Source organism: Canis aureus, chromosome 35 (assembly GCF_053574225.1).
Source record: "Canis aureus isolate CA01 chromosome 35, VMU_Caureus_v.1.0, whole genome shotgun sequence".
NCBI classification, from domain to species: domain Eukaryota; kingdom Metazoa; phylum Chordata; class Mammalia; order Carnivora; family Canidae; genus Canis; species Canis aureus.
Genome location: NC_135645.1, coordinates 29,978,267 through 30,006,224, shown reverse-complemented (window position 1 = coordinate 30,006,224; position 27,958 = coordinate 29,978,267). Strand labels below are relative to the sequence as shown.

Genomic DNA, 27,958 nt, shown 5'->3' with positions numbered 1-27,958 from the left:
TTATAATTCAGCTTCACTGGCATAAAGACAAAAAACCCTCCCAACTGTGGTTTAAAATCATGCCACCGTTGGCCTTAATCTCCTAAAGCCCTAAAATATAAATTAGGCCTGTATTCATTGTGTCCCAAAGAGCTTTCTTTTCTGAAACTAGCTCTCACTGCCGCGGGGGTCTCCCCAACAGTTCACAATGGCCATCTGGTTGGTTTGCTTTCCCAGATGGGCTCAGTCAGCACAGATTCCAGGGTCTAGGAAAAAGGATAGGAAAAAGACATTTGGTAGCTAACTAAATTTAAAATTTACAATATTGAGACGGTCTGCATTTACTTTTCTTTCAGCTTCACCATCACCTGCAAAAGTTATTTGTGCCCCACAGGCGCTGCCGTCTTGGTTAACATGCTTTATAACAGTCTATGATTTCCTAATAAAAGAATAATTTTGAGATGTCGAGAAATTGTATTCAATGTGACAGGTTCCTTGACTTAAAAAAAAAATCTGTTGCAAAACTGTAAATGATGCTTGAATTATCATGAAATAGTAAGTTTGAACGATGTGCTCTGTCCTGCAATAGAAAAGTGAAAAGATATGTTGTACATTCTGTTAAATAATAGTAGAATATCTAGGGCTTAAAACATGCCAGGCAAATGTCCTGAGTCATTTACATATGTGAACTCATTTAATCTTCATAATAATCATGGGACGTGCTTGCTATTATTTAAAAACAAAGAAGCATAACGAAGGGAAATAATTTGTGCAAGCAACACAGATATTGACAGAACTAGGATTTGAACTTACGGCCTAGCTGCAAAGTTCCTGGTCTCTTCTAGACCATCATACACTCTCCTTCACATTTGATCCTATATCCTTGATCACACCACCTAGGTAGGTTCACATCCAATACTCCATCTCTGTAAAGTTATTTTCCCTCCAGTTAACGGTCACAACTGGGGCGGCAAGCCTGACATTTGGTGATCTTCGCCATCCGCCATGTTAGAGGAGCCCATGGCGCTAACATTTGGTTGCTAATATCAACCTCTTTTGGGCTAAGAGATCAGGGTGGTTGGTCAGTTCAGCCTATGCAGCCCTGAGGTTAAGCAAATAATTGCTCACTGCCCCACAGTAGCATAATCCCTTTTCTGCTGCATTGGGGTCCTGGCTGCACCAAAAAGCTTTCTCAAACTTTCAACACCACAGACCACAAATATGTGTCCACGTCTAAGAACATATGTGTTTTAGATCGATTCAGAGTCAATAACTTCATGTCTATACCATTTAGTACATCATTTAGAGACTTGGTAAAGTCTGTGAGGAACTATGTTCCCATCAAAATACAAAAACAAAGTTAAATGTCTGGTGTTAAATCCTCTGCCCTTCTTAAGCAGCATCAGGAAAATGGTGCATGATCCGTGCAGGACTATCGGATTTAATGCCTTCTACACACCAGGCGATCAACAAGAACCTATTTTTACCTCTATTTGATAAAGGTGCAAAAGCTTTCTAAGGAGGCAACAATCCATGAGAAAAAAAGTAAAAATATGTGACTGGGCTACACTTGCAGGGGTGACCAGCGACAGGGAGAATCTTGCATCAAAGGAGCCTTTGCCAAGACCATGACCATGGTAATTAGATTAGAAGGTGAAACTTTACAAGGAAGTGAAGTCTGGGAATTTGAGGATGGTTTTGAGCTACTAAATATAGGTATGTAGAGTTTAAGTCTAATTTGCCTGGATTTCAGAGAAGAGGGGAAACAACAAGAAACATCTGGGTTATGATGGGAAATAAGTTAGACTCTCTTTCCTCCCATGATGGTAAAATCTTCCCAGGAAAATCATGGGTTTTCCTCCCTAAAGTTTTCGTGGTTCTCTTGGAAACAAGCATTATAAACAAAGGATAGAAATTTCACAGTATTTTTGAGCTCCCTAAACATTAACAAGAGAAGAATTACAAGGTATAAAATTCTTGCTCTTTTAAGGAATACTTATAACTCTTTTAATATAAATCAGCATTTCATATCCAGCCTGGGTTAAACCACACTAATACTCTTGAGGAAATATGCATTTTAGCATTTATATTATTGTTTAACCTACATATCAATATGAATGTAAATATTAATTTTCAACCAAACTACTGCATAAAGCCTAAACAAACAACAATAAAATATTTTAAATGAGAATTTGGAAATAAATTTGATTTTACAAAAAAAAAAAAAAAGAAGAAAAAGAAGAAAGAAAGAAGAAAGAAAGAAAGAAAAAGAAAGAAAGAAAGAAAGAAAGAAAGAAAGAAAGAAAGAAAGAAAGAAAGAAAGAAAGAAAAGAAAGAAAGAAAAGGTTGTCCTGCCTATGGAATATCCTTTTTATGTTGGCAACCTTTATGTTAGCATTTTAGTAACAGATGCCTAAGTGGACTTTCTCTCTCTCTGCATTCACATTGAGCCCACAAATGTGAATTATGGTACATCACTGTTCCAGAGCCATCAGTAGCCCTTCATTGACTAAACTATTAAATAAAAATACAACATTTTATCATGGATCACATGACAATAAAATGGTCATAATTGGATTTTTGCTAAGCCAGACTTTCCATGCTGGCTGTTTTAACTTGTATAAATGTTATTTTTTTCTTTTCCATTAAGATAAACAATAAATAATAGTAACTTGAAAATGAAATTACATTAATGATAATTATTCCCAAAGAGATTAAATGCATAGGTAATATGAACTGATACTCACTGTTATAAAACTTGGCTAGGACTGTTTTACAAAATTTTCTTGGCAGTATAAAGGGATCTGAAGTCAAAAAGTAATAAGAATTATTAATTTTGAAATATTAGCCACATATTAAGGTTACATATTTTGCAATGACTATATTCAGAAGTTTCATCTAAAAATTTTTTTAAGCTTAAAAAATTATGTTTCATACATAGTCTTTATAATCCTGGAAGAAGAAGAAAAATTATAATATACAACCAATAATAGGAGTGAGTTAAAAAAAAAGGAAGGAGAGATAAAATGGGTGGAAAAAGAAGTAGAAAATCATGGCATCAGAATGAAAAAATGGGTAAAATGGCATATCTAAAGATAATGGCTATTTTAAAGACCTTAACAACAGTACATTTTTAATTGAAATTTTGAGAAAATTGTAGATTGATTTGCTATTGTAAAATATAAGTATCCTTTACTCAGTTTCCTCCAATGGTAAGATTTTGAATCATGTTATGGACATTGATATAATACACCAGTCTTACTCAGATTTTCCCAATTTCACTTTGCTCATTTATGTATTTAGTTCCATATATTACTTCACATGTGTAGATTTATGTATCTACGACCAACAGTCAAGAAACTGAACTATTTCATCACCAAAGTGTTCTTCCTGATTTACTATTAGAATCATCCCTACCTACCTCTCGCTATTCTTATTCCTAAACAACTACTGAGCCCTCCACTTCTGAATTTTGTCATTTCAAAAATGTTATATATATGGAATTATAAAGTATGTAACCTTTCAGGATTGGCTTTTTTCACTACATATAATTCTCTGGAGAGTCATCTAAATTGTTGCATATATCAATACTTTATTCTTTTATTGCTGAGTGTTCTATTCTAAGTTGCTTAATTTTTTAGCATACAGTTGATCATAGTATTCCCTTGTTAATTTATTAGAAGCTGCAGGATCTGTAGTGATAATCCATGTTTCATGATGTTGATGATTTTTGGCTTTTTCACTTTCTATTTTTATTTTTTTTTAATTTACTTTTTTTATTTTTTGGAGCTCAATTTGCCAACATATAGCATAACACCCAGTGCTCATCCCGTCAAGTGCCCCCCTCAGTGCCCATCACCCAGTCACCCCCACCCCCCACCCATCTCCCTTTCTACCACCCCTTGTTCGTTTGCCAGAGTTAGGAGTCTTTCAAGTTCTGTCTCCCTCTCTGATATTTCCCACTCATTTTCTCTCCTTTCCCCTTTATTCCCTTTCACTATTTTTTATATTCCCTAAATGAATGAGACCATATAATGTTTGTTCTTCTCCAATTGACTTACTTCACTCGGCATAATACCATCCAGTTCCAACCACATTGAAGCCAATGGTGGGTATTTGTCATTTCTTTTTTTTAAGGTTTTTAATTTATTTATTCATGACAGACATACACACACACAGAGAGAGAGAGAGAGAGAGAGAGAGAGGCAGAGACACAGGCAGAGGGAGACGCAGGCAGAGAGAGACGCAGGCTCCATGCAGGGAGCCCAACGTGGGACTCGATCCCAGGTCTCCTAGATCACACCTCGAGCTGAAGGCTAAACCGCTGAGCCACTGGAGCTGCCCGTATTTGTCATTTCTAATGACTGAGTAATATTCCATTGTATACATAGACCACATCTTTTTTATCCATTCATCTTTCGATGGACACCGAGGCTCCTTCCACAATTTGGCTATTGTGAACATTGCTGCTATAAACATTGGGGTGCAGGTGTCTCGGGGTTTCACTGCATCTGTATCTTTGGGGTAAATCCCCAGCAGTGCAATTGCTGGGTGGTAGGCCAGTTCTATTAATGTTATTGATTTTTTTTAAAAGAACAAACTTTTGTTTCATTAGCTTTATTATTTTACTATTTTCAATTTCATTGATTTATATTTCTATCTTTATTATCTTCTTCCTTCTGCTTGCTTTGGATTTACTTTTCTTTTTCAGGTTTCTTGAAATAAGAACTTAGGTTATTTATTTGAAGCCTTTCCTCATTTCTAATACAAATACTTATTACATAAGCTTTTCCTTTAGCACTGCTTTAGCTGCATCCTATATATTTTTATGAATTATGTTTTTGTTTTCAGTTCTATGTATTTTTTACATTTTCTTTTTTAAAAAGCATTTTAAATATTTTATTTATTTATTTGACAGAGACAGAGCATGAATGGGGAGAGAGGCAAAGGGAGAGGGAGAAACAGATGCCTCACTGACAGTGGAGACCCATGTTGGGTTCAATGCAGGGTTCAATCCCAGAGCCCTGAGATCATGACCTGGGCTGAAATCAAGAGTCAGTTGCTTAACTGACTGAGCCACCCAGGTACCTCTTTTTATGTTTTCTTATACTTATGGATTCTTTAGAAGTGCTGTTTAATTTTTATCTGTTTAGGAAATTTCCTGGGTTTTTCCTGTTACTGATTTCTAGTTTGATTACATTGCATTCATAAAGCATTCTACATTATTTCAATTTTTCAAAATTTGTTAAGGTTATTTTGTGGCCCACATTAAATTTATATATATATATAATATAAAACATTTATATATAATATAAAAATATATGTAACATATATATTAGATCTTATTGGTTGACTGTTTCCATCTTCACTTTTCTTGATTTTTGTTTAGTATTCCTATCAGTAGCTGAGAAGAGGATTTTGAAAATCCCAATGATAACTGTAAATTTGTATGTTTCTCCTTTCAGTTCTATCAGTTTTGTTTTATGTATTTTGAAGTCCTGTTATTTTGTGCATACATATTTGAGATTATTATGTCTTCTTGATAGACTAATTTTTTAACATTATATGTGGACCCTCTTTGTCTATAGTAATTTCCTTGTTCTGAAATATACTTTAATATTAATGTAACCAACCATATTTTTTATTCACATTTGTGTAGTATATCTTTTTTCAGCATTTTATTCTCAACTGATTTTTGTCACTGAATTTGAAGTGAGTTTTATGTAAACAGCATATAGTTGTGTCATTCTTTTAATTCACTCATGTCAATCTCTGATTTCTGACTGATGTATTTGGACCACATTTAATAACTACATTTTAGGTAGTTATTGTTATGTGACTTAATTTGATACAAATGTGACTTAAAACAGTGTGCTGATAGCAACATCTTATCCTGTTGAATGAAAACTGGAAACCTCATTTCCATTTAGGTAGGTCTTCACTCTCCCCATCTTTAAACATCATTGTTTAGAGTAACAGATGTTGTTATAATTTTATTTTAATCACCAAACACTATTTATAAGATTTATGAGATAAAAAAGTGTATTGTATAGATCCATAATTTTATACTTTCTTTGCTTTTTCTTCTTTACTAATGCTCCAAGATTCTGTTATCATTTCTTTCTGTTTGAAATTTTAAGAGTAGGTTTGATAGTGACAAATTTCCTTGGTTTCTCTTCATCTTTAAAATCTTTATTTTTTCTTATTCCCAAAGAAATGTTTCACTGCATACAAAATTTATGACTTATCCTTTTGCTCAGTACTTGAAAATGTTCCACTTCCTTTGGACCTCCATGTTTTCAGATGAAAAATTCATTGTATAAATTGGTCTTTTCCTATAAGAAGTGTTCTTTCTCTTTGACTGCTTTCAAGAATTTTTTTGTTTTGTTTTCAGTTTTCAAAAATAAATAATGGTGTGTCTGGTGTAGATTTTTGTGGGGAGGAGGTGTGTCTTATTTGGGGGTTTACTCAGCTTCTTGAATCTGTAGATTTCTATATATTGCCAAAATGTGAGATTTTTCAGACATTATTTCTTCAAATATTCTTTCAGCCTCACTTCTTTTCTTCTATTCTGGGAATCCAATGATATAAACATTGGATCTTTTGTTATGGTCTCAGAGATCCACAGTCTATTCTATCTCTATTTTTCAGATAGGGTATATTATATTCATTTTTCTTCAAAGATGCTGATTTTTATCCTCTGTCCCTTCAATCTACTGTTTACCTGTCCAGTGAGGGTTTTTTAAATTATTATTATGATTATTATATTTTTTTATCTTTTATTTTCAATTTGGTCCTCTTTTGCAATTTCTATTTCTTTGTTGAAATTTTTCTATTTCTCATTTGCTTCAAAAGAATGTGTAATTGACCAATAAAGCATTTTTATAAATGCTGCTTTAGAATCTTTGTCATATAATTTGAGCAACTGATTCATCTTGATTTTGGCATCAGTTAACATTTTAACTTAATCTACTATGTTAAGAGATTCTAGGTCTTTTTTAAGTATTCTATTTTAGGAGGTGATCATCTTGTTTAGGTTAAGCCAGGTCTTGGCCTCCTCTTGCACATGGAACGAGTCTTATGTCCATAGAGTCAAAGAGGCTCTGGGGTCAGGCTACTTGCTGTGAGTGGGTCCTTCTTGCCAGTCCTACCCAACTGTCCCATGTCTGTATGTGAGGGAAAAAGAGTCTCACGTTCTTGAAGACAAGGAGGATCTATCACCCAGCTACTTATTTTGACCAGGTCTTTTCCTCTCCATTCTGTCCACATGCTTTAGTGAAATAAATCTATCTCTGGGTGAAATAGATCCAGGGGAATAAAGTGGCTTCCCAGGCTAGACCACTTGCTATATCTGTGTTATTGCCAACTTTTCCCACTGCCTCAGTATCTCTTGGTGAAGAAAAGAGTCTCTGGACCACTTATTGGTAGGGGAGAGCTCTTCATCGATCACCTTTGCTCACCTGATGCTCTCAGAACTCCCTTTAGATATGGAGGATGAGTACACTTGGGCAGCTTCTGTTGCTGAGTTGGAGTCAAAACACACTAGGTGTGGGTGACCTTCTCCCTTGGAAAGGCAGATGCCCTGACACTATGTGTTTCCTCTGGTCTTGAAGTTTCAAGCCAGTTTGTCTTTTTCTTGCCACATTTTAGAATTCTCCTTGAGTTGTCCCTTGAATTATGTCCAAGGTTGGGATGCCTGGGTGGCTCAGCAGTTGAGCATCTGCCTGTGGCTCAGGGTGTGATCCCAGGGTCTGAGATCATCAGGCTTCTTGCAGGGAAACCGCTTCTCCCTCTGCCTATGTCTCTGCCTCTCTCTCTCTCTCTCTGTGTCTCTCATGAATAAATAAATAAAATCTTAAAAAAACAAATAGAACTATGTCTGAGGTTAATAGTTGGACTTAGTGGGGAGAAACTGGTCCAATGCCATCTTGTCTGGACCTTAAGCCCAGCAGTACATTTAAAAACAAATTTCAATATTATTTGTAATATTTCACCTTTTCTCACTTCTCATTTGCTCCCCCTCTACACACACACACACACACACACACACACACACACACATAAATCAACAAACATAATCTGTGATCTTATGACTTAATATCTTTTTCATTGATTTTTAGCATAACTTTGATTCTTATATAGATATGAAAAATATAGAAATTCCATTTAGGAACTTAAAATTTTGTCCTATATAAAATTGGTGAAATTATTCACATACATATAGAATTGGGTTATCTATAGAAACACTTTTAAAAAGCAATTTTTTGCTTTTTTAAATTGCAATTTTACAAAAATGCTTATTAATCACATCTTTAAATGCATTACATATAATTTAAATAACATTACATGATTCTAAAATTTTGGAGGACAGCGATACCATATTGATTATCGAGTGACAAAAAGACTATGTGAAAATCTAGTGTTTTTAAAGGGGAGTCTATCCTTAAACAGCATTTAAGAAAAGGATTAATTACTAACCTTTAAATTGGTGAGAAAAAATTTTTAGAATTATTCATTTTCAATACTTTTGAATACTATTACATTGAGTGATTTTATGCAAGACTGAGTCCTAAGCAAAATTGGATATATACTGAATTTCTGAGATAATTGTATTCAAATAATTCTAACATTAAAATACAGTTTATCAAATAATAAAACTTAAAAAGTTTAATATGTTATTTTGTGTCTGTGGTCTATAGAAAACCATGTTTCACAGCGATTTTTTTTTTTTTTATAAAAGACCGTTATGTTTCTGAGGGCTCACAATCCACTCCATGGCTTATAAAATCCATATATCTAGTGAATCAGATGTGTTACCTGATATGTTTTCAATGTAAACTTTCTTTGACATTTTAATATTTTAATTAGGAATTTTTATTTCTTTAGATAAGAAAGCTGTCATTGTGAAATTGTGCTTTTCAGCTCATTTGAAGACAGCATTGTATCCAAGCTTTGGAAGCAATGACTAAAGATAACAATCTTGAAGAATACATTGAGATAGAACAAAGTGTCATTTAGAAAATTTTAAGTGAAATGAGAGCAAAAGAGAGTGGCGGTTTTAAAATACATCCACAAATGCTTTGATATGCCTCTCTTTGAGAGGTAGAGTTTAATTCCTTTCCCTTTGAGTGGGCCAGATTAGGGACTTGCTTTTATCAAACAGACTCTGGAAAAGTGATGGTCTGTGACTTTCAAGATTAGATAATTAAAGACTTTGCAATTTCTCTTTACTCTCTTTTGAATTAGTGGCTCTGGTGGAAGCTGGATGCCATCTCATGAGGACATTCAAGCAACTTTATGTGAAAGTCCATGTGGCCAGGAACTGAAACCTCCAGCGAAAAAAAAAACCATCAAGGAATTGTGCGTGACCTTCTACCAAAAGTCATGGAATTGAGCCATTTTGAAAGTAAATCCTTCGGCCGTGACTAAATTTTCAGATGATAGTTGCCCCAGCTAAAAACTTGACTGGTCTCTGACACAGAACCATGAAGCTAAGCCATCTTCAAATCTTTGACCCCTAGAAACTATGAGAGAATAAATGCTTATTGTTTTCAGTCCCTAAGTCTCAAGATAATTTGTAATATAGCAATAGATAACTATTAGAAATAACTTCCCTTATAGACCTTGACAAAGGGTCTTATCTTTCAATGTCCAGAAGTAAACATGGTCTGACACATGCTAATTTTTTAAAACATTCTAGGGAAACATATTCTGATGCACCCAACTCTTCCTATCCGTTTCACCTTACCAATATTCCAGCTCTAATCCACTACATCATAGGATTCCTCTCCCATTGAAACTGGCATATTAGAATAATAGACCTAGTACATTTTTGGGGACGGTTGGTTTTTTTTAGATTTTATTTATTTATTCATGAGAGACACACACAGAGAGAGAGAGAGAGAGGCAGAGACACAGGCAGAGGGAGAAGCAGGCTCCTTGCAGAGAGCCCAATATAGGACTCAATCCCAGGACCCCAGGACCATGATCTGAGCTGAAGGCAGATGCTCAACCACTGAGCCACTCAGGCAACCCAACCTAGTACATTTTTGTTTAGGTAGACTTAAGTCAGTCTTACTTCTCATATTCCATTTTACGATTTTCAATGAGGAGATTCTGTAGCCACATTGTCTGTTCCTCAGAAATTAGACCATTAGATTTTTGTTCACAAACACCTATTTGTTTTATTCCCATGCCCCTGAATATTCTTGTTCTGATCCAAACATGAAATTGCATTTACCTGCCATCTTCTTACATAAACTAATTTAATATCACGTTAAAATGGAGAATGATTTGTATGTTAAAATTCCATGTTTGACTATATCAGCACATTCACCTTTTAATACAAAATCTTCAGTGAAAATTAATGTGAAATTATCTGTATCAAGGAAACCTGCTGAGTCCACTGGTAAGCAAGAACTGTGAGGCAAATAATGACTTCCTAAACCAGACAGTCTTAGGAGTGACATAATTCTGTCAATGGTCAAATTATCTTCTCTGAAATCCCACTGCTATGTGCAAGGAACTCCCAAACAGAATGCCCTAAGAGTAATATTAACAACCCTGGTCAAATCCAGTTCCTGTATTTTTTCCATCTAACCATTCATATGTCTTTCGATCCTTACAAAATAGCAAAATTGTTGTACTGTCTTAGATAGTTTTCCTTGAAGAAGAAATAAACTCTGTGTCTTTATTCTAAACTGGACACATATTTCTCTCCCACTAATTATTGCATTGCTGTTTTCTGGCTTAGCCAATTACTATGTATTTCATAATGCCTTTTTCTAGAATAAATTGCTTTAACTCCAAACTTGGAAGGTATTTTTCTAAAAAAAAAAAAAAATCAAAAACTACATTTCAGTAAAATGGCTCGGGAAGGGATAAGTGGTTTCAAATTTCCACGTTATTGGTAGGATACTTTAAAAGTCACATATAATGGCTATGTCTAACTAGCTTTCACGATTTTATAATATTCTAAGTGTAATCCAGCCAGAAAAAAAAAATGAAATAAAAGTATGTGCAAATCACATTACACATCTTTGAGAATGATACAGCAACACACAGACTCTATTAAGATAAGAATTAATAATTCAAAGTATTTCATCAGGAAAAGTTGTCTGCAAGTTGATTTGAATATTACTTTAACTTTAGATCAGAGTAAGTTACAACCAGAATCCCATGTATGAGGACTCGGTGACAGTTATTAATTGCCAAAATGAAGTATTGTGGCATTTTAAAATGAAGATTAACAATTTGCCATCACACCAATCACTCTTGACGCTTAAGGCTGAGCTGCTTCTCTTATATTACCGAATTATGACAATACCAGCTCCTGTCTTATACCGAAAGGGACATTTCAAAAGGTTGACAACTGATCCTCAGGAATCTGAAAGGAAATATCAAGTAGGTGTTACTTATCCACATGTGAGGCTTCCAGGAAGACCAGGGAAATTTGTAAGGCTCAATATTGCTGGAAATTCACTTAATGCATTCTGTCCTTCTCCCCAGTGTCTACCGGGGAATGATTTAGGGAGCCCGGCTGCCGTGTCTTGATTTAGAACTAAGATCTTAATCACAATAAAACCCCTGCCTTGGCAGACCTTTCCTGTTATCTTCATAAAGACCTCAGCGAGAGCAGCCACTCGATTCCTCACAATTCTCACAGAACCACCTTATGGTTTTTCTGGGCATCCATTCTCTTTTTGGAATTTGCATTTAGACCAATTGGAGATAAGATCTGGTGCTTTGGGGAGCAGGTGCTAAGAGACCCAACGAAAAGCGGAGCTGCGGAGGGCTGTAGAGCAGTGTAGTTGGAAGCAATCAATTTTATGGCAGGACACTTTTCCTCCTGCCACTAACAGCTGCTCCGAGGATAGTGGGGAAGCTACCCTGCTGAGAGATTTAAGTCAGAGGATGGAAAATCCACCTCATTTCCAGGCTGAAAGGTCCCACATTAAAAGACCATAAAGCTAAAGTCATTTCAATAGTAGCTCCAGGGGCATATTAACTTTGCCTTCTTATAAAATGTCTGTTAATATAGACCTCAAAGACAAGTTCCTGGTCACTTTCACATTCAACACAACATAGCAGGTTTTTAAATTTGGTTTCCTGCCTCAGACGTTTGCACGCACATGCACACAGACACGTCTGATTAAGTGGGGGGAAGGGGGACGCTATCACTGCTTCTTCCACTGTCTCCAAAAAGCCAAGCCTGGCCGTCTGAACCCGTTGCAAAGCATTTAAGGTCATGAGAGGGACATTTCCTCATTGATGTAGGAAAAAAACTAATTTATTGCCACACATAGCGCTACAAGCTTCATGAGGTTGTGAAATTCCTGGGTTGTGGATTTGGAATATTTCTGTCCTGAAGGGAGACCTTTAGAGGAATGAATGTGGAATATAAATTGGCCTTTCAGAAGAGCGGGCAGTTAGACGTGGGGCTGAGCTGCAGGCCTCCTGGGGGACTGGACGCGGGGCTGCGGGTCCCTGCTGCTGCCAGCCCGGCGGGCCCTGGAGAGGGGCAGCTCCTGGTGCCGCACTGTAGCTGCGGACTGCTTGGGAAAAGTGGAGAGAGTAGGATTTAGAAATGTCTGGCAGCTCAAGGATCTGGTTTGAATGCCAAGTAGCAGCTGAGACAACTGTGTAATAACTTTACATTCCCAAGGGAGAAGGGCTTTAAAAAAAGAGAGAGAGAGAGAGAGAGAGAGAGAGAGAGAGACAGCTAGGTTCTTGTCGACTGTTTTGAGAATGGATAATGCCAACGCTTCTCAACAAGCTCATTATTTTTGAGTTTTAAAAATAATATATAAGTATGTTTCACACCCAGGGCAAATTAAAACACTGAATTTATAATCAGGGTGCCTATCTAACTGGAATTATATAAATCTGGCTACGTAATGTGCTAACTATTAATATTACATCCTAAAGAGACTATGATGACTAAAATACTTGGGTTATTATAGTCAATTAGTGTAATACTTTGTGCAGTGTAGACATTGGAGTAGGCCAATTTCATGCAAGATTTTTAAAGTATTCCCACAATATAAAAATAGCAGCATCATTTTAAGTAATCATTGTTTTATTAAATTATTTAGGTCAGCAACATTAGATATTTAAGTAGAAAACTGAAAGAATATGATTCATCAGGTGCTCGAGATATAGCATTAAATGATAATTATAAGCAATAAGATACTGTAACATAACATTTATTGACATCTCAAAATTAAGAAAAGTGAAAGTGGGAGTTTTGTAAAGTCAACTACTGATAGAAATGTATGTGGTACCCAAAGATGGAATATTTCTAATTTTTTTAAAATTTTGTAAGCTGTTTTGTTGTGACATAACTAATTTGTCTAAATAGGATTTGAACAGTCTGCCTACATGAGATCTGAGTAATCTCCTTTTGAAGAAAATCAAGATATTTATTTTAATACATACTTTACTTTCCAGCTTTGAAACCATAATCACATCTTCCAGCAGATGTTCCTTCAGTTCTAAGGACATGAATCAGCTTTTGGCTAAAATCAGAGCATCCTATTTAGGGAAACTTCTCTTGGGGGAAAAAAAAAAAGAAGAAATCAGATATGATGTCTTTGGTGGGAACTAAAGTGAAAAGAATTGCCAGGGCCTAGAGGTTTGTGCCCTGAAGGTGAGTCAGGGCTCCCTCTTGCACTTGGCCATGTGCTGTGTCTCTGCTTCCTTTTCTACCTGCCTGTCTCTGATCCCTACAGCTCATCAGGAAGGCAGCAGCTGTTGGACTGTCTTCCTGAAGATGCCTAAGCACCAAGCCTGAAACTTCACAGAAAAGGAAACACTCATTTGTAAACATCATCACCCTTCAATCAAGCTGTGACTAAATCATGGGGAATACCCAAAGTGATCTGTAAATATACACCAACATACAGAAGTGCTCCCTATTTCGTACCTTTTGCTCTCTCTTCAGGGAAAACAGGGTCCAGATGCTTATATAATTCCCACCTTAACCCCACACATTTTGAAAATTACCAAGGGTGAGGGTAGAAAGGAAAAATACTTGGGTAGGTATGATGCTTACCATATGCACCAGCTTTCAAGTATCTTTCATCAAGTATTAAAATATTCCAGATATTTCAATATTTTCACCTCAAAAACGCCTATTCCATTCTGCAGCTTACACCTGGAAAGCCGTGTTTATGCTACTCCGTGTCTCCATTAGTTTGAAAAACAGCCCCCAGAGGGTTGGGAGAAATCCCGTGATTCTGGGGCATATTGTGAAAGGTCTCTTCTTATCATATTAGCACAATCAGTTAGACACAAATGTATTATTATTTTGGACACAGTCAGTGCTTGGTATTACTAATTTTATTTGATTTGGCTCAACAATAGAAGTCATATGGACAAGGATGCCTGATTGTCATCATTCTACATCCCTCAAGAACAGAGACTCACTGAAGTTTAAAGATCCATGTTTTTCACAAGGGAAAATTGCAAATCAAGCAGCAAACAGGACATTTTCCCATAAATAATGAAGGTCATCTAAGATGACCCTATGTAATGACAAAGAAATATGCAGTTAAAGACTACATTTGTGACATGACTTAAAGGTTCCTGAAACTTAGGTAATCCCCCAAAGTATGTATCCTGCACCACAAATAATCTGCCATTATTCTTGCTTTAATATTAAATGTGTGCATTTTCAGAGTGTCCCGGTGTAGAGGAAATACACTATCCAGAATGTGGAACAGTTTACCAGCTTGGCCTTTATGATCTCATGTGGCACAACAAGATTTTTTTTTTTTTTTTTTAGCTTTCCACCAGAGATTAGGAATTAATAACTAGATAACTCTAAACTAATATTAGGAACTATAACAAGATAAGTAGTTTTTGAGAAGAGTGTGTGCACGTTGCTAGAGTCCTCATCATAAAATGAGATATGGAATTTGGGGTGGGGGTGCAGAGGGAGATCCCTTGGGCAGCCAGGAAGATGAGCTCATGAGAAACCTAGATTTCTTTTAAAGGTTATTTAGGAAAAGGAACAAGCTCTCCATCGGTATTTTCAGCCGCATTGTATCCCCTCCAAAGTCATATGTTGAAGACTGAAGCCCTGCTCCTCGGAATGTGCCTGCATTTGGAGATGGGCCTTTAAAGATGTAATTAAGATAATATGAGATCATACGGGTGAGCCCCAATTTATTATGACTGGTGTCCTTATGAAAAGCGGTGTTAAAACAGAGACTGAGGGAAGGCCATGTGAAGACACCAAAGGAAGACACCATCTACAAACTGAGGAAAAAAGTTTCTAAAGCAACAGCCCTGTAGACGTTGATCTCAGGTTTCTAGCCTCCAGGACTGTGAGAAAAAAAAAATGTCTGTTGTACAAGCCACCCCGTCTTTGTGTGGGCAGGCCTGGCAAACTAATATGGTCTCCTATATTTTTTTTTCCAGCATGTGGGCCAGAATGGAAAGCCATCCTTAGGCCTAATAGCATATTATGTGGTTTAAAATTTCAGATATAATTTAATGCACTTCGACAAGGTCAAAAAAGTAGCATTCAAAAGACATAATAGGCCTGAGGTCAAGAAAAAGAAGGAAATGACAAAATAGGAAAAAAGACTCCAAAAGACCAAGTCAGAAAAATTGTGAATGGGTTGGCTTAACGCAGGAAAAATGAGACAAGGGGAAAAACATGGTGAGAAAAGAATAGCATGTAGTATGTGGTCGATAATGGAGATTGTGAGCTGGTGCTGCCAATGGCAGGGAGAGTATGAAATGAAGCAAGAAGTGATGTTTTTGATGCCCTGAGGGATGGACCCTTGGACAAGGTATCCAAATTATAACTATGAATATTATATTTTACTTTTAAAATACTATTTTTAAGTAAAGTTAAAAAAAAAACTTGGAGTTTTTGATAGAAAGGTCATTTGGAATCAATGAATGAATTGAATTAGAACATGTTTTTTAAACATACAAGTACATTATGTACTTACCCCTAACAGTTAATCAAACTAGGCTGACAAAAGAGCAACTGAAAAAAATAATTTGAATATAAAAGGGAGCATAGGCTATTATACTAAATGCTAAATTCCATCCTAGTAAATGATTTACTGAAAACGGGTTTCTTTTCCTAGTTTTTATGCTATTACTTGCACTATTTATGTTCATCATAATGAAAGAAAGAACTAACAAGTTGTGGTAATTAAGCCTACCTGAATATTTAATTAACCATTCCATAAGACGAGACAGTGGAAAGATTACCAATATTGGAAGCGATGTGTATCTTTTCTTCTTCCTGCAAATCATTGATTTAACAGCTCTGCCCTACCGAGAGTTGCAGGTCTTACTCTCTTTGGAAAATATTTCAGAGTTTTAAAGGTTGTCTCATTTTCCATAAATAAGAAAATATAATTTTGGGGCACCTGGGTGCCTCAGTGGTTGGGCATCTGCCTTCGGCTGAGGGCACGATCCTGGGACCCAGGGGTCCTGGGACTGAGTCCCACACTGGGCTCCCCGCAGGGAGCCTGCTTCTCCCTCTGCCTGTGTCTCTGCCTCTCTCTCTCTCTGTCTCTCATGAATAAATAAATAAAATATTTAATATATAATCTTTAATATATATAAATATTTAAAACTCTCTATTTTGTTCATTATGTGGGTCTATAAAGCATAAGCAACTATTGCTTATGCCTGCAAATTTCATTCAGAGCCTAACTTCTAAATAACAATAAACACATCTCAACAAAGGCCTAGCACAAAAGTCATTCTTGGTGAATATCTGAGTGATCCATTGTGGAAATACTGAAGTGCCTTTTAAAATTATGTTCTTTCCAGTAAAAATTATGATTCCTACTCTCAAGATGGAATTTTTTTAAATTAATGAATGTCTTCATTTTTTTAAAAAAGTACTTTATAGCTTTAAGAAGTTACCTAAATAATAAATAAATCTTTTTTTTTTTTAAGTTACACACTAGATTACACCCTTAGAAATCATCTTTGGGCATTTTAATAATATATTTTGAAATTTCTCTCCACCTTTACAATATTCTTGCCAAGGGAGATTTTTTAGATACATTTGATTTTTTAATATTTATCTGATAACTTATCTGGCTAAGACACTGTCAAGCCCTTTATTAAAATTCCACAGTGAACTGAAAAAGAAAACTTCTCAAAGTGCCTCACCAAACTAGAGAATGTCTGAAAACGGAATCCATATCCATAAAATCTAATACATAATGAAAAAAAAAAACAATATTCTTCTGAGTAAACATTGTCAAATTCACCTGCAGCATTCTACATTTTTTTTTTTTTATCTGCAGAAGACACTGAGAAGTGTCTTCTTAGGAAAATTTATGTTGTTGTTATTTTCACAGTTGAAATGTATCCCTACACCCTTCCTAATGCAATTCAGCATTAATCAAATGCATGTGCTATTTGTGAGGGAATTAATAATATGATGGCTTCATTTCTTCTCCATGATTTCAGCCTACTAGCAGTAACTGGACAGAGAAATGGTGATTTCCAATGACAATTAGGTCACATGAAAATGTTAAGATAACAAGAACCTCGTTCTGCTCGAAGCCGTCAAAAATAAGTAAGCTGGCCAAAATGCTAAATAATAGCTGCATGCTGAACGTGTCCTACTTTCGGCCTAACCATAAGATGCTGTTAAATATTTAAATGGAGAGCATGTATATAAAATATATATGTCAAATTTAGAGATGCATACCCAAAATATTTTGACTATGTGTTAAAAGATTTTATGCATTAGGACATGGTAATATGATTTAGTAAAATTTTACTACATTTTGGTCTACTCATTTCATTGGAAACAACCCAAATGAAACTCTGTGAAAAATCTCTTTACAAATAATCAAATAAAAGAGACTTACTAATCTCAACAATTTATTATCCCACCAAGTTAATATATTATACAAAAACTACAGTAAGAAAAAATTTTCAACTTTTAGATCGAAAAAGAAAGAAGTTAAATATTTCCTTTTCGATCAAAGTGCTATGAACTTGAAAGGATTTGCAAAGTGGAAACAGGTGTAGTCAACTGTTGGAGTATTTTTAAAATTGTTTGACACGTTATAATAGTGTGATCCAGAACTGAAACTTGACAGCACTGTAAGCATTGGAAGATCATAAATCACTTTAGACAGCACACCACAGTCTTAGTCTTTGCACACTGAAACTGTTTTGTAATACTTTGTATTTTTCATATAAGAAAACATTAATATTTTTAACAGAAAGCTTTTTATTAATTTTGTTAAGATGAAAAAAGCTTGGTATTATTTTGCTTCCTAATATGTAAAATATCACAATTACTTATATACCATTCTCAATAGTATTGACAATAATTGTGATATGATTGTGTATTAGGAAACAAAATAATACTGAATCTAAAGAATAAGATGAAAATTTCACTTTCTTCCCATATACTCAATACATTATATATAATCCCATATTGTTTGTAAAGCAATTAAATATTTTTTTCTGTTTTGGCATATTTTATTAAAGGCTGGACATTTATGCACGATGATTTCAAATGGACTTCATACAGATGCACACATTGTATAGTTGATTTAATTGATGCATGACTAAAATCACAAAGAAATTAGAACAGTTAAAAAACAAAAACTGTCCTATTAATCTTGGTTTTGTAAGAAGGCCAATTTCATGTTAATGCCAATGATTTCATATTTTACAATGGCATTTTTCAATGTTCTCTTTTTTTTTCATAGAAACAATCTCAAAACGATTTTATTTATCACCATAATCTCATAGTAACACTGCTAGTATAAAATAATTCAGGTGAGAAAAATGGCATACGAATGCTGGCTCCCTACCTGCCCCTGCATCACTCTTAGGGTGAGGTTCCCACTCCAACTACAAAGTGTCAAAAGTTAACAGTTGTGCTGGTTTCTTAAAATTGTCTCATAGTGACTCAAAAGCAATTGCTATTGCCTTTCAGTATGTTAAGAAACGAGAATAAATTAAACCTATCATATATCAAAAATGGATATTTTCACATGAGCCAAAAATGCTTAATTATTGAAGAAATTTAATTAAGCAATTTGCTTTACGTTAGCCCAAAGGGTGTCTCTGAAAACTCTACTGTTGACATACACATACTCAATTCTCAAAGAAATAGTAAACAATTTAACACTTTAAAAAACTACTTTTGCCAACGCTCTTTTGAGTTTTTAGCCCCCTGGGGTCCCAGGACATCTCTGCTGTTTTCCATTTAATTCCCTCATCTCTTTTTAATTCCCAGTTGGACTAGACACTTTTAACACTGAGCTATGCTTTCCTAATGCTTAATGATACTAACAATATATGCTATGACTTGATTTTTTTTTTTCTCTTCTCTAAGGAGTCCCTTTCTGTTGTGAAGTTTTCAAAATGTGAATACACTTCATGGATTGAAAACATCCAAACAGTCTCTAGCAGGAAAATATATAGCACACAGTCCTTTAAAAATGCATGCAATAACAGCTGGGATTTATAATAACGAATGAAGGAAAGATGAAGGAAATATACAAATCATAAGCTTCAAGAAACACATAAATCTTTATGACGTTTTATCATAACTCAGACAGAACGTTATCCTTTCAAAACCTGCCAGATCACGCCAGACATTATACCCGGTTTAAAACTCAGGTGCTTTGAAGTTATCTTTGAAGTCCTCCCGGGTTCGGAGCTTTGGTCCCTCCTCAGATCACAGCAATGCCTGCATTGGTTCTGTGCAGCCCTATTGTTTCTCTACAGCAATCATGGGGTCTTCTTCCCTTTAATACAAAACTATGTACTCTGTTATCTATGATAGGTAATACGAAAATGTTAAATATTTTTACATAAAAATTATTAAATGTGTAAGAGATAATAGAGTAAACTGAACTTGTTAGAGCACAAAGAGAAAACCTTTTTTTTCCCCCCAAACTACTGTCTCCTTCAAACTCACTGTCTACTTAGTTTTTCCTGCCTGCAGATGAAATTTGGGCCCGGATATGTACTTTTTCCCATATTAATTTATGTATTCATTCAAAAATTATTTCCAATGTCTACGTAAGTGCCTAACACTGATCTAGATGCTTAGACACATCAGTGACCAACGCCAGAGTTTCCTGAGGAGCTTATATTTTAGTTGGGGAAAGGCATCAAGAGTAATTCTATGGAAAAAAATTAAATAATCAAGCCTGGTAAAGGGAATCAAAAGATCAAGTTTGGGGAAGTGAGGAGCAGGAGAGGAAGTGTTGGGGGAGGTCGGGGTTTCGTATTAATTATGGCGGTCAGTTAGGCCCCACTGAAAATGGGGAGATATTGACAAGGTGGTGCGGTCAGCAAAATTGACATCTGGTAGAACAGATAGAACAAAAGCCTTAAGACAAGAACATATCCAGCAGGCTCGAGGCCCGGGATGGGGTGCTGAGCTGGCCCAGTGGGGCCGGGTCCCAGGACGCCAGAGAACATGTTGGCCATTCTCTGGACCCAGGCTTCTAATCTGAGTGAAATGGAGACACGACGTAGTTTGACCAAATTACATTTTGCAGGGATAACTCAGGACCAGGCAAGCGATGAGGGCAATGCAGACCAGGGAGGTGACAGCAGAGGACACTTTTTGAAGATAGAGCCACCGTCATTGCCTAGGAGATTTGCTCTAGAATGTGAGAGGAAGAAAGGAGACCCTAGGGGTTTCAGCGTGCACACGAAGAAGAATGCAAGTGAAGCAGACGTCCAGGGGACACATTATTTGGAATGTTAAACGTTCTATACGTGTTACATTTGTGATGCCTACCGGATAATCTAGTGAAGATGCTGAGTAGGCAAACGGCCATGTGGTCTGTAGTGTCGGAGCATGATCTGGCCAAGAGGTATAAAGATTGAGGAGTCATCAGAATAAAGCTTTCAAAGTTATAAGACTAGATGAAATCACCATGAATCTAGCTAAAAAAGAGAAGCCCACAAACGAGGACCTCAGCCATGCCCGCATGAATGGGTCTGTTAAGAAGAGAAGGAATTGACAAAGGCAACTGAACAACCGGTGAGCTGGGAAGAAAACCAATCAAGTGCGGTGATTTGGAAATAAAATTTTAAAAGGCAATGTAGAAGAAGTGGTCAGCCACACCAACGCTGCTGCTAAGTTCTAGACTTCCAGTAAAAATGACCCTTATAGCGTTAGAATTCAAATATATAGTCAGAATTACATTTTTGTTCCAAAAATTGGTGATCAAATTACCAACCAGCATGACTTTTAAACTTAAAAAATCTATCAAAAATTACAGAGTTGCTTTTAGCACCTCTCTGCTGTCTGTTGAAACTCTTGATTTTAGGGGCATCTCAGGGGCTCAGTGGTTGAGCGTCTGCCTTCGGCTCAGGTCATGATCCCTGGCTCCCGGGATCGAGTCCTGCACTGGGCTTCCTGCGTGGAGCCTGCCTCTCCCTCTTCCTGTGTCTCTGCCTCTCTCTCTGGGTCTCTCATGAATAAATAAATAAAATCTTAAAAAAATAAAAGAAACTCTTGATTTTAGTAAAGACATTATTATTCCATACATGGGATGTATCTGAATTGGATTTCAGCACCAAAGTTGCCATGATAGCGGTGGCTACTGAACCTGAATCTACAGTTTTTGGCATCCTCTAATTGCTTTTCGCTCTTGAATAGAAGGAATTTAGGAGTAAAAAAATCTTTAGCTCATTCTTCATTCTCTGAAAGCTTATAGACTGTTTCAACATATGTTCAATACCATATTTATGGCTGTGCCTGACTCAGAAAACTGATTGTATTTAATCCTCTTATTATTACCTTTGGGAATAATACAGAAGTGCATACTTTGAAATTTTTTTTCCCTAATATTGAAGCTTAAAAGACCATAACAAAACTATAACGCAATAAAGTATGTCTGCCAAATGCCAATCAATCATTTTCCAAAAGGCTCTTTGGGGGAAATTACAGATAAAACTCTTTATAAGTGCTTTCTAAACATTAATACTGGAGTTTTTCAAGAAAAATCTAAAGGCATTCTTAGATTTTTTTGAAGCATGAATTCATACTTGGTATCACCCTTCACTGATTTTCTCAAACCTGAAGCATCCTAAACCCAGGGTGCCTAGACATCATTTTGCCTTATCAGTAAAGATTACATATCTAGATTTTTAAAAAGTGTTTCTAAGGTTTATTTTAAAGATTTCTTAATTAAACCTAATCATTTAAAAACCCTTTAAAAAATGCAAAAATTTTCCAAACCATTACTTTTATTATAAAAGCATTTTAACTTTAAGCAAAATAAAGATGATTTCTTTATAAAAGTAATGGATTTACTATAAAAAGCATTTTCATTTTCATAAGAAATAGCAACATAAATTATTAAATATACGGTACTACCCAGATGACTAGAACATACAATTAATCAGTTTTCAATCTTTTGATCTTAGATTCAATTATGTCCATTTTATAAATTAGCAATAATGTTGCCCAAGTCGAAACTAATAGGTGTAAGTGAATACTGCCCCTTGCGAAGCCCCTCTGCTATTTGTGGCTCTAGAATATGAGTGTCAATCCTGAGCCTGCTACTTATGGTTTATATCATCTGTAGAAATTCACTTGGCCACTCAAGAGTCTTAATTCCTTCACTCATAAAATAGTAACATTATTCCATGTAAATAGCTTTTATTTTTAAGTGCATCATAGTTGAAAAACGTATAATATAAAATGTAAAGCTATAACATAAAGAAAAAAATTCCAAACACTTCTGAAGTCTACTCTGGCAGACACTGCTAGTTATATTAGTCAGGATTCTCCAAAGTAACAGAACCAATAGGATGTATATATACATAGAGAGATTATTTTAAGGAATTGGCTCATGTGAATGTAGAACTTGGCAAGTCCAAAATCTGCAGGGCAGTTTGGCAGGCTGCAAATCCAGGGAAGAGTTGTTGTTGTTGTTGTCTTGAGTCCAAAGGCACTCCAGAAACAAAATTCCTTCTTCTTCTGGGGACTTCAGTTTTTTACTCTTAAGATCTTCAACTGACTGGAAGAGACTCACCCATATCATGGGAGGTAATTGTCTTTATCAAAGGCTACTGATTTAAATGTTAATCACATCTAAAAAATACCTTCACAGCAACATCTAGAGTAGTATTTGACCAAACAACTGGGCACTATAGCTTAGCCAAGTTGACACATACAATTAATCATGAGTGTCCACTCTTGGTCCACTTAGGCACCCACATACATCTCTTTAAATATACTCATTCTCAAAGTAAAGACAATAATGAGGCCATATTTATACCTTTCATTCCCCTGTGTACATCTGAAAATACACAAAAACTTTCCAGGAGAATATGTGAAGTCCTTAGGTGATGTTCACTCTTCTGTTCTATAACCTGCAATTTAATTATTACGATGTAAACTTAATACATCTTATGGTATTATGAGAAGATAAGAAAAGGGAAAAAAACAAATATATTGCTATACACACGCATATTTATAACAATTATTGTCCTTGTTTCCATACCTGGTCACAAGGCCATAGGTGGAATTTATAACTACTTTCTTCAATAGCTATTCTGTATTCCTTTTGCAATCAGCATGCATGTCAGCTGGTCATGGTTCTTTAGCAGGTAGAAGTACTTGTAAATCTTCATTCCTGAGGGTCTGGCCCATTATGAGTCCTGCTTAAACCAAGCTGTAGTTTTTTACTGACTTTAACCACAAGGCACGGTAGTACTATAAGATGCCCTAAGGAAGCTCCTATATTCCAGATACGCTCTTCCTAACCGCATAGAAGAGCAGTAGTGCAATTTCCTCTTTGATAATCAGAATCAATCATCTATGGTAAATATCTCTTTATTTGTTGATTCAAAGGCATAAGAAGTTCAAAGTGGTTAAGTGGCCATTTTAACTTTAGTTCAGTGAAAAAAACATTTTTGTGTCTCCTGGTGGAAGCATTTCTACCTTTGGAATTAAGATTTCTTGACCAGAAGGGTATAAAGAGCATGTGGACAGGAAGAAAAAGTTTTACTATCAGATCATTAGAGGTAATAAGGAGTGGTTCTGCTCCCAATTTCTGCCCCTTAATTTCTGGATCCATGACTCCTGACTGTGGGAGAAGCAGCCCCATATGTTGAACACCGATCTAGAGTATATACAAACTCCAGCGAACCATGCCATGGCCGTATGAGGGGTTGCCACCTAGCTAGAACTACAACTGAGTCCTCAAAAGACCATTCCACCGCCACTCAATCAAGCCAGCCGCTTCACCCAGGTAGATCTTAGTAAGGCCCATACATTCCATGAGTACGGGCCTATTTGCTGCGGAGTTCTTCGATCAGAATCAATTCCATTCGGAATACCAGGAGCGTAAATAAGGCATTCGGTGGGTCCAGCTTCTTTGGGCAGAACCACTGCATGTAGGGAAGGCAAATCTGTACCCAGAATAAATGTCTATTCCAGGAAGAACAACATGCTGACCTTCCATGATGGACGTGCCCCAGTGTAATCAACCTGCCCCCAGGTAGCTGGCTGATAACTCCAGGGAACGTCTGCACATCAGAAGCTCCATGGTGGTCTCTGCTGCTGCCACACTGGATACTCAACAGTTGCTGTAGCCAGGTTGGCCCTCATGAGTAGAAGTCCACATTACTGAGCCCATATATAATCTGCCACCATGGCCATTTTGTTCATGAGCTCACTGGGCACCGACAAGGACAACCAGGAACAGAGGCTAACTGGTATCCACAGAATGGGTCACCCTAGCCACTTGATTATTAAAATCCTCCTCTACTGAGGTCACTCTTTGGTAAGCATTCACATGGGACACAAATACTTTCACACTTTTTACCCATTCTGAGAGGCCTACCCACATACCTCTTCCTTAGATCTCCTTCTTATTCATTTCTAATCATTTTCCTTCCGAGTCCTTCACTATCTTGTCAAACCATTGGCCACAGCCCACGGATTGATAAACAATCGCATATTTAGCTATTTCTCCTTCCACAAAAAATGAACAACCAGATACGGTGTTAAAGTCCTGCCCACCGAAAGGATCTCCCTTTACTGCTGCCCATCAGAGATGTCCCACAGAAGGGCTATAGTGCTGTAACTGTCCACTTCCAGGTGGTGTCTGCCTAGCATACAGACCCATCTCTAAACCAGGCCCAAATTTTCTCCTTTTCGGTCAATTTATCATAAAGAACTTCCTATGAAGCCATAGCTGCAGGCCATGAGAAATAAGGCAATATAACAGGGGTGGGCACCATGGGTATTTGGGTCTTTTCTTAACAGAATGTATTTGATCCTCCAGAGCCTGTTTGACCCCAAGTCCATATGCACTCCTTGCATTTGATGGTGATGTGCTGCTGTGTGTACCCAACTTTATGGTGTGGTGGGTCCAACAACATCCAGTACGTGATGACATTTCAGGTTGCCTGGTAACATGGTGGCTCGTGGCTAGCACTGAGTCTCTACTAAGGCCTAAGAGCAAACCAAAAGCTGTTTCTCAAAAGAAGAGTAATATCCACAGAAGATGACAAGCTGTTGTTCATCTATAGGGGCCTGCAAAGGCTCCAAATGAAATCCTTATTTGCAACTGACACACCAAGCACATTGGAGCTACTGATCACATGGCCCAAGTGCCAGAGCAGCTAGTATGGCAGACTGGACCTGTCACAGAGCCTCCTCTTGCTCTGAACCCCTATCAAAATAGCAGTTTTTTGGTCACTTGGTAAATGGGCTGGAATAACATACCCAAATGAGAAAAATATGTTGCTTCCAAAATCCAAAGAGACCCATTATATTTTACTTCTCCTTTTTGATTGTTGGAGGGGCCAGATGCAACAACTTATCCTTCACTTTAAAACAGATATCTTGACATGGCCCACACCACTTGATCCCTAGGTATTTCACTGATGTAGAAGGCCCCTGAATTTTTGTCAGATTTATTTCTCACCCTCTGATATGCGATGTCTTACCAGTAAGCGTAGAGCAGTTGCTGCTTTTTGCTCAATGGCACTCAATGGCATAATGTCATCAACTTAATGACCAGTGGGATATCTTGTGGAAGGGAAAGTGATCAAGATTCCTGCAAATTAAATTATGGCATAGAGCTAGAGAGTTGATATATCCCTAAGGTGGGATAGTGAATGTATATTGTTGGCTCTGGCAGCTGAAATCGAACTACTCTGCTAGTCTTTACTAACACAGATGAAGAAACCTTATTTGCCAGATCAAGACATGCAGGTACCAGGGAACATGCTAATTTGCTCAAGTAATGAAACTACACCTGGTACAGCAGCTGCAACTGGAGCTACCACCTGGTTATGCTCACAATGATCCACTGTCATTCTCTAAAATTCATGTTTTCTGCACAGCCAAAAGGCAAGCTGAATGGGAATATAGTGGAATCACCACCCTTGCATCTTTCAAGTCATTCATGGCAGCTGTGATTTCTGCAATCCCTCCAGAAATGAGATATGGCTTTTGAGTTCCTATTGTCCTACATAAAGTCTCCCACTTTGCCTTTCCCAACTTATAACCCTCATTTCACATATCATGAAACCAGTATGGGGTTTTTGCCAATTGTTAAGTATGTCTATTCCAATTATGCATTCCAGAATTAGACAAATAACCACAGGATGGGCTAAGGGACCCATTGGACCTGCTGAAATGGATCTGAGCTAAAAACAACCAAACAAACAAATAACAACAAAACAACTGGGCTTCCAAAGCTTACTCTGCCTGGTAGGTCACAGTGGCATGTTGGGTCTCCTGGAAATGATGTCAGTTCAGAGCCAGTATTTAGTAATCCCTAAAAAGTCTGATTATTACTTTTTCCCCAATGCACAGTCACCCAGTAAAAGGCTGTAGGTCCCTTTAGGGAAGACTGGGAGTAAGAGTAATGGTATAAAGAGTAAGGGGTGGTGTAGCTGAGTCTTTACTCAAGGGGACTCAGCCTCCTTTTCATTTATGGGGTTCTGGGTCTATAAACTGGCTCGAGTCTTGGAAATAATTGAAGGACTATAACTCTCTGTTTTTATGATTCAAGTTTTTATGATGCAAGACTTTTATTTACTTGGGCCTATAACACTTTTGTGCATACAGACCCAGTAAGAATTTAGTAGATTTCCCATGTATTTCACTTCTAGGAACACCATGATTCAACCAGCCAATGCCATAAATCTTTACAAGTCAGAAGATTCTGATTACTGGTTTGACCTCGCTGTCCCTTATGATAGCCTCACCCACCCCGCCTGTGATGATTGACGGTTGCTTCCCGGCTGTTGCCACCCAAGATCCAACAAGCGCCATGAACTTAGATTTCCCAATTCATATCATTCCTGACCTACAGAGAACAGAGACCACAGAGGTCTTCGAAAATGCTGGACATCGATGGCACCTCACAAATCTATTTCTCAGAGTTGTGCTGACGGGTGTGTTCTTTAGATGCACCTAGGGTAGGTGAGCAGATCTTAGACGATAATTCCACTCCATTCTCATCTCTGTAAGCCTTTTTATTACTTCCTCTACTATATTCCAAGGCACTTCTGGTATTTCAACTGAGTGAATAGAGATCACCTTTTGGCCCGTATCTCAGCCAAACAACCAAACAAACTGTAGAGCCCTGTCTAACCCTTTGAGCTGCAACATTGAATCCAGAATCTCTGCTTATTAATACTTATCAATAAATTCAGCTTGATCCAATGTTACGTTCCTTCCACCATTATTCAAAACCCTTAGTGTCCATTCTCACACATATTCCCTGGCTTTCTGTCTGTATAAACTGGAAACATCTTCTAGTTCTTTGAGAGCACCTCCTTGGGGTCATACTTTGTACCTCACCTTTCAGTGCCTGCTGGGAAGTGTTTAGTCTAGAAGCAAAAAGGGGCTGTGACGGGTGGGTCGTAAGGAGAATCTGCAATGTTTTGCAGGGCAACTGCTTTACAGGAGGCCATTGGGGGTTCCTCGGGCACATCAGCATTAGCCTCCCCAGGTGGAGGTGGAACGGCC

General features: G+C 36.9%; 1 long non-coding RNA gene across 1 annotated transcript; it reads right to left on the bottom strand.

Annotated features, from left to right (window-relative positions):
- LOC144305378 (uncharacterized) lies at window positions 1–27,958 on the bottom strand. The gene is made up of 3 exons (XR_013372404.1): window positions 27,791–27,958; window positions 2,727–2,783; window positions 1–559 (listed from the first exon to the last, which is right to left on the bottom strand). It is a non-coding gene; the product is annotated as an uncharacterized LOC144305378 (long non-coding RNA).